Raw genomic sequence first — 15094 nt, forward strand, 5'->3', positions numbered from 1 at the left:
CACCAATTTGAACCTGCGCCATTCCTACCTACGGAGTGCTACTGCACTCCGTGATAAGAAGACAGATTCCCCTATGAATACCACACACTCCCTTTTCCCATTTTCCTTTGAACGAGTGAATAATTATACCTGACGTCTAGTCCTCAGGGACTCTACCTTCCTTCCAGGTCAATCAGCAAATTTTCCATAATCATTGCACCACAATTACTACCCCCTGCTTCAGCATTCACCGCATACCCCATCAATTCTTGGGTTTTTCTCCATTTGGACTTTCTTCATTATTTCCACCGCTTCCATCCTATTGATCTCATCCTCTCATCTCCTCTCCCTCCTTCTCCCAGCCATTCCCCAGCCACTTACTAAGCGTTTCAGAGGCCGTGAGGCATCGTTTTTTCGCAAATATCTTGTAAAGAAACTGTTGGAGCAGTATGGTAATTTGGCACAGCTTGTTTCACACCCTGCCCTAATATTTGGCAATATAGTGCATTGCCAAATGTGTTTAATTAAGGCACTTGCTCTTGACTCTGATGGCGAAGCCTGGGATGAGCTCAGTAGACATTTGAACAAGGGAAGCATGACGTAGCTGTGACGTCTACCCATCCACTACCTCCACACCTGTCTTCCCCTTCCACCCTCCCTCCCCCTTTCCCCCCTCCTCTCCTCCCTCCTCCCTCTCCCCCGCCCTCCTCCCCCCCCCCCTCTCTCTCTCGAACATGCATTATACATATAAAATGCAGCCATGCACATGTTACCTTTCAAGAGTGGTTTATGCAAACGACCGTGATCGCTGTTCTAGTGTGTTTGGTCGTTTCTTAAATAGTGTATGATTTCTTTAGTGGAATTATATATCAACTGACTATTTTGTATGACCCTCTTTTCCACAGATTACGTTGGAGGTCTGGTGGGATGGGGTAGCTGAGGCTTGTCATTTACAGGAGGTTGGGTAGGGGTAAGGGTGGGAATAGGGCAGGGATTCAAGAATAATGTAGGGTACATATGTAAAAGGATATGCAACTGGATTTTATATAAGTAATAAATCAAAATATCAGGATAGGAGGGTCGATAGGAATAGGGAGAGGGTGGTTATGGGCATATGTTAAAAGGTCAGTGCAGCCAACAATAGCAAGCAGAGATATGATGGGTGGACAAATGATGCAAACAACTGGGCATATGTTTTATTTCAATCCTCATCACTATCGAGGAACAAATCGTCTTCGTCATCGCTCTCGATGGTGATGATGACGGGATCCACACCACTGCACATATTATCCGAGGACCAGTACCTGTCCTCGAAGGCTCTGGATCGTCTTACCGCTCCCACCCACACCACCTTTGTTGCACTAAGATGGTTTCTTGTAGCCTGGCCTGCAGATCTGCCCAGGTGAACCGTTGTAACGAGGAGCACACATGTCATTTCATGCAGGCCCACACCTGCTCGATGGCGTTGAGCTCAGGATGAGCGGGTGGCAGGCGGACGACCTCATGACCCCATGTGCGGATGATGTTGTCAACCGTGTGCCACAGTTTTGGCCGGTTCTGCCTGCAGATCAGCAGCAGCTCAGGGCGTGTGGCGTGTGGTGGGAATGGTATCCTGCATCACTCCAGCCATTTCACAAGCTCCACTTTGTTGTTGTTGGTGGTGGTGGTGGGGTAGCGACTCTCATTCATCAGCTGTGGTAAGGAGCATTGTCCATCACCAGCAATGACGGCTCAGCCAGCACCAGCAGGAGCTGCAATGTCAGCCAGCGGAGGAACAGGTTGCTGTCCATTTTGCCATGGTAGTCGCTGCTTTTGTTTTTGGCAGCGAAGCACAAGAATGCATTATCGGTGAAACTGTCGACTGTGCCACCTGTGACTACCACAAAGTGCTCCCCTTCTCCAGGCGGCAACTGACGGCTGTAGGTGGTGCTGGTGGCAGGCAGTGAGGTGTCCATCCACTCCTTGCTGTGGTGCATCCTCGTGGTGAACTACGTCTCATCCACATAAACCACGTGTCTCCACTCCTCTTGATGTCGCTTGAGTGCTCGGAGAGCAGCACACGACATCCAAGGACTCCTTTCTGTCATACATTTTCCGCTGTGAGGTTTTATATTGGAACCCCATGTTGTGCAGGATTCGCCACACCGCCATCTCTGAGGTTTCCCCTGGGATGATGTTCACCATCTTTAATTCTTCTGCCAACGTGCCAGTGGTAAAAGTTTGGTTGTCAGCATACTTGCCATGCACATGGCGGTGAATGGCACCAATGGTAAAATTGTCAAAGACACGTGGCGTGGCGGTGGGTGTCGGTGTCCCAGTCGGTGTTGCGGGGGGAGTGGCGTCCCATGTGGTGTTGATGTTCCAGGACGAGAACTCGTGCTGCGCAACCGCAACCGCACTGCTTTCGCCGTCATTCTCATGGTGTCTGCAACGCGATCATAAGGCCTGTGTGGGGAAAGCCACATCTATACATTACATAACTTGCATGAACAACCAAGTATATAATTTCTAAGGCATTTAACGCACGGTGTCATGGTCAAAATATTTTTCCCTTTTGGAATTTCATATATATTTTATTTATTATTATCGAGCTCACGGCTCCAATGCTGCTACTGAATGGACAGCAGTGAAACACCCTTATTGTTTATATGTTACTACGAAATATAAGCATGATTAATCACTTACCTATTCAGACTAATCCTTACTTTATTGGCAGCATTCTCCCTGTTGTATATGGGGAAAAGTCGTAACGCAAATGCATTTCTGCAATCACACGGACAATGTAACATGTTGGCCATGACAGCGATGAGGCATCTTTCTCCATAGAACGTGGATATACAGCTGCTGCTGCCGACTGCCCGTGACTCACCATGAAAACATACCGGACAGCTAGAACAGTGATCAAGGTGGTTAGCATAAACCACCCTATCATACTCATCATATTCACTCGAGTTATCTGCCACTATTGAAAGGTAACAAGTGCATGGCTGTATTTTATATGTATAATGCATGTTCGAGTGAGAGAGAGAGAGAGAGAGAGAGAGAGAGAGAGGGCGGGGGAGAGGGAGGAGGGAGGCATGGAGGGGGGGAAGGGGGAGGGAGGGTGGAAGGGGAAGACAGGACTGGAGGTAGTAGATGGGTAGACGTCACAGCTACGTCATGCTTCCCTTGTTCGAATGTGTACTCGGCTCATGCCAGGCTTCGCCATCAGAGTCAAGAGTAAGCGCCTTAATTAACCACATTTGGCAATGCACTATATTGCCAAAAATTAGGGCAGGGTGTGAAACAAGCTGTGCCAGAATACCATACTACTCCAACAGTTTCTTTAGAAGTTATTTGCGAAAAACGATGCCTCACGGCCTCTGAAACTCATAGTAAATTAGCGTTACTTTCATTCTCTGTGTTTAACAATTTCTTTAAGTGTTGTCTTCATCTGTTCATTTTTTCTCTTTTTTCCACCAGCAATCTGCCAATGTTTTCTTTCACTCCCCTACTACCTTCTTTATCACCCTGTTTTACTCTCTTAACCCCATTCCAAAAATTTTTCTTACATTCCTTCCACTTTATACTCAGATTCCGTCCAAGCCTCTCATCCACTGTTTCCTTATTCCCTCTTAATAATCTCTTTACCTCTCCTCTATTCCATCTCTCAACTTCCGCCATGCCTTTTCTTCCCATCTACTCACTATATGCTTTCTTCCTTTGTGCCACGGCTTGTTCTGTCTTTTCATTCCACCATGCTGTTAGTTGCAACCCTTTCGTCTTCTCTTTGCCTCACACATCACCTCTCAATCTGCAGAAATTTCTTCTGTGAATACCTTGCAACACTTCCCACCTCCATCATCTGTTCCTGATCATAGCTACCCAATCGCTCCTCCACTTCTCTCTTAGTTTCTGCCTTCTTCATTCTCCTGCAACCTATCTTCTCTCTTTGTATGAACTGCTTCATCTTGCCCTTTTCTTCTCCTTTTCATCCAGCACAAGTGTACCTTGAGTCTCACCACTACTAAGTGGTGGTCAGAGAGTCCACATACCAAACCTCTGTATGCATTTGCATCCAGTACACATCTTATTCCCTCATCCACGCACACATAATCAATCACTGCCTTTCGTTCATCCAGCTCACCAACCATCCATCTCATCATTCCCCATTTATGCCTGTGGATCATATTGTGCCTAAAGAGGGTATTGGCTATCACCTACCCCTTCCTCGCACAAGTGCCAAACAGAGCACTATCATTCGCATCCACTTCTGCAAGCACACCCCACTCAAAAATTACTCTATCTACCTTCAGGCTTCCTACTCTTCGACTTATATATGCAGTCAAAAACACTCTATCACTCTTCTCAACTTTTCCATGCACACATCTACATTTGCAAACAATTCATCTTTCTCTCTCCTTGCACAATCTCGTGTCAGCGCATATACAGACACAACTGCACACGGTTGTTCTCCTACATCCAATCCTACTAGCGCAATCCATGAACCAAGTGATCCATACTCACTTAAAGTCTCCTTCCATCTCTTGCACACAGCAATACATACGCCCTCTTTTACCCACTCATTCTTACCTACTCCCACACATATACCCAATGCATACTCCTCCTTTCTCACATTCTCACCTCTCCAGTTGGTCTGAGTCTATCTACGCATGTCCATTTGTGCATCCTCAAGCACCAGAACAATATCTTTTTCAGGTTTTCACCTCATCATATGCACCCCTTATATTCCATGTAGCCATCCTTTTCTGGTCCTTGGTCGTCGCCTGTTGGTCCATCTGCGTCCGAGGCATTTTGTTTGTCCTTTTAGTTAGTTGTTTTATGAGGAATGGCGTTAACCTTCAGCCAAACCACTTGCTGACTCTTCGGGAAAACATTTGGTTTGGTTAAATTGTTACCATACAGCATATTATATTATTTCCTGGCTTATAATAAATAATTTGTCTTGTCACTCAATGTAGTGTCATTCGGCTGCAGTCCTGCATTATGTGATTGAATGATGGGCGCTCCCATCCACCACACAAATAATAATAATAATAATAAAAACAACTAGTTACCTGTGTACTTATTGCGTAGCCACAAAAGGTAAGCTTCGCCACAACTAATTATGGTATTGATTGTCTTTGCAAGCATGGGTACATTTTACATTTTTCTCTATAACTGGCTACCTATATGATTAACTGTAACCATATCCTTTCAGGTAATGAGGTAGACCACAGCTATATATCTATAAAGTTGCAACTTTACAGCTTTTGTTGTTTTCTCTAAAACTTGTTATAGAGAAAACATCGAGCAGATTTGAATTCGGTACTTTGAGTCAGGCAAGATGGCAAAATATTCAGCCAAATTTTTCAGCAAACATAATTATCATAAGATTTTCAACCGAATAGCTGTCTCTCAGTTAGTTTCCCAAATATTTCAATTTCAAATATGCAATTTTTGAACCAAAAATGAGTATATGACCTTCAGAAATAGGTCAAAGTCATTTATATTTGGCACACGTACTTGGGTTACCTAGGATACTTTCCTGCACAATTGTAAAAAAAAAAAAATAATAATAATAATAATAACTAGTTACCCATTTATTAATGTGTAGCCATAATAAGAAAGCTTTGCCATAACTATCTCTGACATTTATTGTCTTTGTAGTTAAGCAAGAGCTGCTTTTGTGTTCACAGCCTAAAAACTTCATATGAACACCGACCTTTTAAAGTAGTTGGGCATTTATATTTGGATTATGAACTTAGATTAACCTAAGGTAGCTACTTCTCTAATATCAACAAGATCTGAAGACTAAGGTGTGGAAGAAATAAATGAAGCTTGGGTACATTATACATTTGTCTCAATAACTGGCTAACTGTATGCATAACTGTAACCTACTCCTTTCAGGTAATGAAAGAGAGCACAGCTATAATTCTGTAAAGTTACAGGTTTATAGTTTATGTGGTTTTCTCTGAAGCGTTTTACAAAGAGAACATCCAACTGATTTGAATTCGGTATTTTCTAGTAGGTTAAATGGCAAAATATTCAGCGAAAAATTCTCAGCAACCTTTTTTATCATAGGATTCTCAACCAAATAGCTGTATCTCATTTTGTTTATGAGATATTTCAATTTCAAATATGCAATTTTTGCACAAAAAATTAGTACATGACCTTCCAAAATAGGTCAATGTCATTTATATTTAGCACAAGTACTGGGGTTACCCTAAGGTACGTTCCTGTGCAATATCATCAAGATCTAAGAGAAAAAAAATATTGCAAAGAAAATAATAATACCAAAACAATAAGCTTCCCTATATACTGTATATATATATATATATATATATATATATATATATATATATATATATATATATATATATGGCAAAGCTTAATAATACTTACCAAATCAATATTGTTCGCCATATGTATGGCGAAGCTTACTATCATTAACTAGAAGACTATAACTGTCAGAGACAGTTACTGATCTCCACCTACGCGAATATTGCTGACAGGCACACCTTATTTATTTATTTATTTTTTATTGACTCAAACATCGGTGGTCAAACTGCCATGATAATCTAAACATACCTGAACCAGGATCAGACGCATCTTCAAGGGCCATGAAGTGCCTCATTTATGTTTTGCTTTTTCCTGTATGAATGAGCATTTTGTAATATCGTAATGTCACGCATGAATGACCTTCATATTTTACTCCATACCATACAAATGTTTGGAAATTAATTTTATTACGAGATTTCCTTCCATGTTCATACATCTATAAAAGTTTTGGAGTAATTTAGGTTAAAAACTCATGCTGTTTGGCCATTTTTGGACCTTCAATAGTTGGTCAAGGACACTTAAACTGGGTCAACTGTTATAGGATCATGGTGCTGTACATCCTCAACACGTATGGTGATTATGAGGGACGAAAAGTGACGTATAAATAGTAATAATAATAATAATAATAATTAATAATAACAACGATACTACTGACGGAACAAAGATCTCCCCCCATGGTAATCGGTGGAGATCAGTAATAAAAATACTGACGTATACAAGGATATCCACCTAAGGTAATAGGTGGAAATCAGTAACAATAATTTTTTTCATTTAATTAACTTAAATCCTAGTATTAAAAAATTCATAGCTATATTAACTCTTCCTCTGCAACTGATACACTTATTACTTTTGTTCAGGCTAACAAGAGACTGACGTGTAACAAGAGATTAATTAGCACTGGAATATGATGATATTCAGAAACAAGTGTTACATAAAATATGAACAGCCGGGGCTGTTGGTGGCCGCAAAGGCGGTCTGGTTTCTGAATGAGCTTGGTTTCGATCGTCACCTGGTGCAGAGGACAGAATAAGGATCTGAATAATATTATAAAATTCTTTATTCATGTACCACAGGACCCACTGACGTGTCATGGAAACACCCTGGCTAATATAAATACACTTGTCTGGAATGAGACAGCCCTAGCATGTCTCCAATATGGACGGTGGGTGTTAGTGTTAAAGCTGTGAAAGGAGTGTGGAACATAGGAGGATTATAGTGCCTCAGGGACCAAGCTGTTAAACCAATGGCCAGATTCTAATGGACAACAGAACAAAAAAAAAAACTTATTCTGGCACTGAGTTACAGTAAAATAAGAGATTGACACTGGAGTAGGGTGCTGGTCACAGAGCAGTACTATGAAAATGATGGAGAAATGTAGTGCTGTCTCACTTTCACTGAGCATTAAGAAGAGACTGATATGGGAAAAAGATGTTTATGAATCAGTGCACCATATTCTAATATGATGTTATTCATGGATCAGTATTATGAGACAGAGGTACGGACTGTATTATTATTTTACTTTGCCAATGAATTTCAATAACAGATTAACTCTAGAATACGATTCTCGTAACGAAAACGTTTACTGGAAAGGACACAGAGCCTAGTATTGTCTCATTCTCTTAATGAGCTGTAGCAAGAGACTAACAATTGATTAAATATAAGAAAAATGAAAGAAAATCTTCGCCAGTTTAAGGTGAATTGACAATAGTCTCGACCTTCACGTGGGCATACGAGTTCCGTATTATACCCCTATTAAATCCCTATTGCTGCAAGTCTTTATTAACTTAAATACAATCGTAGGGAGGTAAACAGAAGGAATATTAGACGTTATCCCTGCCAATTAGTCTCTTATGTTCTTTTCGTTCATTTCATTGCAACTACAAGCACAAGTTTAGAGTCATATATGAATACTGGCACTAGACAGATGATTATTCTCTGACGGCTCACTTTCCATTCGACCACCAAGTCTTTCCGATATGTTTAGATGTCATTATTTTGTTTATTTTTCTTCCCGCTTTACAGTTGCAATTGCTTCTCTTATCATCCTTTTATCATACCATATAATACTCGGTCTAACGACCTCTGAGTCAGGCTTTCACTTTCCATTTCCTCCATGTGGACAAGCCACCTCATATTCTTTTTACTGCAGGTACTCATTCCATTAATTATGGCATCTTATTTCAGCAATGAAACGGGGAAACTGGAGTCATGCCTAATATACAGATACAACTACACACTGGCTGCCGAGATTGGCTATGCTGCCAGCGTGGAAAATCCGAGTAGACTTTACAAGGGGAAGAGAACAACCGTACCTTGTGCTAGTCGCACCTTCAACACTACCTACCCTACCACCGTTACACAGGTATGCTCTATGGACAGCCACAAACAACAGTTTACCCTCTGGCGAGAGACAAATCAAAGACATGGTTGGAGAAAGGGTAAGTGAACGGTTATTGGCGGTGGTGAACCGTTACTGATGGTGGCGAACGTTTACACTATATTGGCGGTTCAGTAGTCTAACAATACTTCAAATCAGGAGATCCTAACACCTCTCATACAGTCACGAACAGTTACGAAGTATTATAGTTTAGCTATTCACAGTCTCTCTGTTTATTCTGTAGTAAAGCAGTATTTATGGATGGAGACGTATGGTGCAATACCAGTAAAGACAATGAGTCGAAAATACAGTACATATTGTCTGAAATGTTTATATTTGCATCATATTCTATAGATTACACAAATACAGATCATTACTAATCAGGAGCCCCTACAATTAGAAAACACTCCATGTTAAAGGATTTTTTTTTTGTAAGAAAGAAGGAACCAAAGGCCAGGGCCCACAAACCTTTCCTTCCAGGAAAATAACAAAAAACAATACAAAAAAGAGCCAAATTCAAGATCCGCTCATTTACAGATGCCTGGACACACTGCGTTTGAAAGACTGGAGATCATAGGAATTAGGAAATACAAACAGAGGGAGACAGTTCCAGAGTTGACCTGTTACATAAATGAAGACTGGGAGTAACGATTATCTCTTCCATTAGAGAGTTGGATAGAAAAAGGATGAGAGTTTGTTGTTAGACAGGTGCTACGCGCCCGTCGTAGGGATGGAGGGATGCAAGCAGACAGTTCAGAGAAGCAGTGACCATAGAAGTAGCGATAGAAAAGAGATAAAGATGCAACAGTGCGGCGAAGAGACAGAGGTTGAATGGAGCCAGTAAGAGAGAGAAAGTTGATGAGACGAAAGGTCTTTGCCCAAACCCTGTTCAGAAGACCAGTATGTGGGGAGCCTCGCCACACATGAGAATTGTACTCTAAACAAGGGCGAATAAAACCTGCGTATAAAGTCATCAACTGTACAGGAGTAAAGAAGGTACGGAGTCGGCTTAGCACACCTAATCTCTTGGAAGTAGATTTTACAAGAGATGCATTATTATCTTTCCAAGATAAGTCCCGAGTGAATGAAACCCGAAGCATGTTTAAGGATGACGCAGGATTAAGCTGGATATTATTGAACATTTGTGGGTACTCCTGTGGAAGATTTTGTCGGCTTGATAGGTGTAAAAACTGTGTCTTTGATGCATTGAAAAAAAGATTATTTTTACCCCAGTCAGAGATACGAGCCAAGTCAGACATTAGGTTTGCCATAGCCTCATCCCATGTCTGTTGAAGCAACTGCTGAGATGGACGTTGGGAACCGAATGGAAAGGTGAAGGGTGGAATTATCAGCGTACGAGTGGATAGGGTTAGATGTACAGCTTAGTTGGTCACTGATCAATAGAAGGAAGAGAGTCGGTGATAGGACAGAGCCCTGAGGAACACCACTGTTGACAGATCTAGGAGAAGAACGATGGCTGTCTACAGCAGTGGCTATAGAACGACTAGAAAGGAAGCTATAGATGAAGGCACAGATAGAAGGATAGAAACCATAAGAGGCCAGTTTGGATCCCCGGGGTGCTGGGCGAGGCATGGCGCTGGCTGGGTACTAAGCGTACAGCCCTCTGCCTATCGGCCCATAGTCGCGAAGCTCATAGGTCCCTACCCGGGGGTTCCCTACTTTATGAAGACTTGAAAAATCCCAGTTCTGTCCAATATTCCGGACACCGGGCTCCAGTGGGATATATATATATATATATATATATATATATATATATATATAAAGTAGGAATGTACGGAGAAACAAATAGTGAGGGTGACTAGTAAAACTGAAAGCTAGAAGCGGAGGGTACACCAATCTAAATATTAATCTAATTGTTCCTACCCTCCAATTTTAATTTTCATATTTGCTAGGCACACCCATTTATTTGTTTCCCTGTACATTCCTCCTTTACTATTATAATATACCGTATTTATTACATAATCTGATTTTAGTGATGTATAGGGAATTGTGCTGTATTTCTGCTTGTAGGCCTATAGCTATAAATTATTTTTATATTATATGCACAATTGTTAGTTATGTAAGGGTACTCCTTATTCCGATGCATTTTATTAAATAATTTTATACACATTTACTTTGTTTTCCTGTATATCATACGCACTTCATACATACATGTATATCACATGCACTTCATACATACATGATATAATTGACTATATTGTTTATTGTCTGCACTGTTGTTGCTTATCAAGCTGATGCGAGTCATGCTTATTTTAAGCACTTTTTAAAATCCCAGCATAGAATAGTTTATCGTTGCTTATTTAATACGCTTTTTATTAGTTGGGATGATTCCTGTTTATTTTAAGCATGGACTACTTAATTTTGTTGTAGCCAGAATATTACCATTAATTATACACTATTTATTTGGTATACCTATTGTATTTCATTATTTCATTTACCTCTTTTTATAAATTGATTTGGTAATCACTGATGGGGTTTCGAGATTGTTTTATTTTGACGCAATAATTTTTTAATGAATATTTACAAGGGCTGTATGATTAATGGTTCCTGTTATATATTTAAAAGCAATCTCTTTATTTATCACTCATCCTGTTGTACAAGGGCGACTTTTTAGGCTACCATCCACCTGACAAAGTTAGAAGGGTGTGTTGTTATCACTGGGATCAATAGGAGTTCCTCCTTAGGACTGGGTGGCAGGGCGTCTGGCCGAGCATAGAGATCTCGTTTCCGGGCTAGAACTCGGAAAGTATTCACTATAGAGTCAAGAAATTCCACATAGTTATGTGTTCTATAGTGACTTGGTTCCTTTTGATAGATAGAATGTTGTGTCTTAGGTACTTTTTTAAATAATTAAAAAAAAAAAAAAAAAGGGTTCCAGAGATTTCAAGCCAACCTGTGCAAGAAATCTGAAGGGTCCAGATTATGTGTTCTCGAGGCATTCTTCTTATGCCCACCATTAAAAGCATGATGGGGGGTTGAGGGTAGTTATGCATTTGGTTAGGTGGGGGTATATGCATGGTCAGATGGAGGGTTGCAACAGCACAGTGTTGCCTTATGTTTATGTTTTAGGCTTTAACCCTTAACTGGCTGACGTGTATGGACGTCAGGATTCTGGGTATGGAGCGCCGCTGACTGATGGGTATGGACTTCAGGATTCTGGGCGTGGAGCGCCGCTGGGTGACTTGATACACCGCACTCACCTTCCCGTCACCCTTTGAATGCGTGACCATTTTCTATAATACCTACCTGGTAGGTAGGACCCCTAGGTACCCCGCAGTTGTGCGGTCCAGTCTGTACACGGCAGTGGTAGTGTCAGGAGTCATGTCTTCTTCCTTGCCAATGTCCAATTCCCTCGCACCGCATGAAGGGCCGATTGCCTCATTGACCCCCGTGAAAGGTCAGCCCTTAGTGCCAGGGATAGGGATAACTGATAGTGCAATTTGATATGCCTTGGACAACCCCGTATCATCTCAGACACTCAGGGAGAATACATCCTTGGAGGAGAGGAAGAGCTACCATGTGGAAAGCAAGCTCTCTCGTCCTCTGACTCCTACTCGCTCTCCAACGCCAGAGAAGGCTCTGAGACTTCTCCAGGAAGAGGGAAGGGCCTACGAGAGTGACAAATTCGGTGATGAGGGGGCGTTATATGACCCAGAACATCGGGAAGACGGTCGCAGACCTGGCAGTCACCTGCGGAATAAACATCACAGAGACTTTTCCCCCACACTCTCACCACCTGCTTGCCGACATATCATCCTTCAGCACTCCCCAACACCTCAGCCCACCACATCAAAGGCTGAATCTCTGCAATCAGGCCCTTCGGGAGTGGTATTTCCCACATGGAGATACGCAGTGCCCAGCGTCTCCCCAGGATAATTCCGCATCAGGTGAGTTATCACCCGCTTACTCCCCCACCTCCCACACCTCTCCCTCTCCTTTCTCCCCACCCCCTGCCCGTGGGCGTGCACGAGTGCAAAAGAAATGTCCAGGAACTGCCAGACGGCCGGCTCTACCACATGTGGGTAGAGTTGACACATTTGTACGGGAGGATGGTGCCAGCTTTGAGCTGTCTGTGCCAGCATTTGATGAGGAGGGTGCAGGTGTGCAGAAGGATGAGTTTTCCCCCACGCCCTGGACTATTATCAGTCTGTTAAGGCAATTTTCATAACTGCAGTAATGCAGTACCTGGTGGATGAGATAAATTTCCACCAGGCCAAGTGTGTGCGGTGGCTGGATGTGGCTGCCAGCAAGGGCATGCACGTGCGTGATTGGATACCTGTGCAGGTGGGGGAGCTGAATGTGTGGCTAGCCCTGACAATGTTGATGACACACATTAGAAAACATGTGCTCCACATCTGTTGGTCGGTGGATGAACTCGTGGGCACACCTGTCTTCGGCAATTATATTGCCCATGATAGGTACCTGGCCATCCTGAGGTTCTTACACTTCAACCGAAATTACGGGCCTGCACCGAACGACAGGTTATGCAAAATAAGACCAATCCTTACAATGCTCAATGAATCATTTTCCAGGATTTTTTCCTCCATTCCAGAAAGTGGTTATTGATGAGTCATTGGTGTTATTCAGGGGCAGGCTGGCATTTATTCGGTATGTGCCGTCAAAGCAACACAGATTTGGACCCAAATTCTTTGTGCTTTGTGACTATAAAACTGGATGTGCTGGATGTGATAGTTTATTCGGCAACAGATGTTGATATACCTAGCGATGATCCTCATGGGTTCTCTGCATTGGTAATGAAAGTGCTGATGGTAAGGTATTTCAACAGGCACCACATTCTGTATACCGATAATTATTACACTGCCCTGGCATTGACCAAGTATTTGCTTGACTGTGGGACTAGGTCTTCTGGAACTGTTAGGGCCAAGAGAAAGAATTTCCCAGTATTTCCGGCAGATACTGAAAAAGGAGCCCTTCTTACTAAGAAATGTGGCAACATGTAGGCCCTTTTCTGGCATGACAAGAGACGGGTTGACATGTTGTCTACAGTACATAATAGTGTGTTGGAGGAAACTGGGAAAACAGACTGTAGGACCAGGGAACCCGTGAAAAAGCCAAATGCAGTCAACGATTACATTACCAAATGCGGCTGGTTGATAAATCGGACATGCAAATTGGTAAGGTAGATTACCTACATTCTTACACCTACTTCATATTGCCGTTCTGAACAGTTTCATACTTTTCAAGGAGCTCGTCAGGAAAACTCTCTCTCTACGAGAGTTTGAGAGAGCTGACATGGGAACTCCTTGAGGAATATTTAACTGCTCAGGTGACAGGTGTTCGGCAGGGGACAGCAGCTACAGCAGACAGGCTCAGCTGTGCTGAGTAATTCTGGCGGCACAAGCTGGTGGAGATTGGCAGAACCACAGCAGGTCGTCTGGCATACAGGTGGTGCCACGTCCGTTGCACAACCAAACGCAATGCAAAAAGGGATACTGTTTATTGGATATTGGTAAGAAAATTATTGGAAACATCTTGAGTTAGCTTACCTGTTACCTGAAAGAAAACCACTTGTGAGTGGGCCATAAAGAAAAATATCTATAAGAAAATTATTTCACTTGATACTCAGGAAATTTTTGATGAATTTGAGCATCAGTGTATCCTACCTGTTACGTGAAAGAAAACCACTTGTGGGCAGGCCAGAAAGAAAATTACCTGGTTGGCTATAACTAAATAATTTCACTCAATACTCAGGGGAATTGTGCTAAATATGAGCATCAGTGTATTGGTGATGTGAAGTACAGATAATGTAACTTGTGCAAAACATTTATGTGATTTTCACTATAACCCTGATTAGTACAAAACAGTCTGAATTATAGTACAAATAATTACCTCATACTCAGTGATAATGCATGAAACAACAACAGCATTTACTTGTCAAAGTCCAATTACCCGTAATCGTGATGTAAAGTGCAATTCTAAGTGTCTTACTAATGGGAAAATATTATAATTTACAGAAGAACTGAGTACAGAAAAACAACGACATATTTCCATTCCCACACACCTACGGGGCATTGTGGCACTATGGAGTGGCGGTAAACCTTAGGGGGAGCCACATGGACAGGGTGATGACTCATTCTTACGACGGTGAGTAAGGAGAAGTAGAAAAACAAGTAGAATATGCCACATTCCATTGAAGGACGCACATGTAATGTTACGATCAGCACTCCAGTCAGTGCTGCCAGCGCTAGCTACCGAGGCCAAGGCCACGGCCAGTGGTGCCCGGTCAGAGCCGCTTGCCAAAACGTGAAAAACCACTTGTCTTCAACTCATACATGGAGAGTGTGAGGAGGAGGATGGATGGTGAACTTGTTGAACGAAAGGGAATGATAGACTACGTGTGTGTAGATGAGCGAATGAGAAGACAAATGTTGGATG

Source organism: Coenobita brevimanus, chromosome 56 (assembly GCF_032717465.1).
Source record: "Coenobita brevimanus isolate Jiangsu-jjx chromosome 56, ASM3271746v2, whole genome shotgun sequence".
Lineage (NCBI taxonomy): Eukaryota > Metazoa > Arthropoda > Malacostraca > Decapoda > Coenobitidae > Coenobita > Coenobita brevimanus.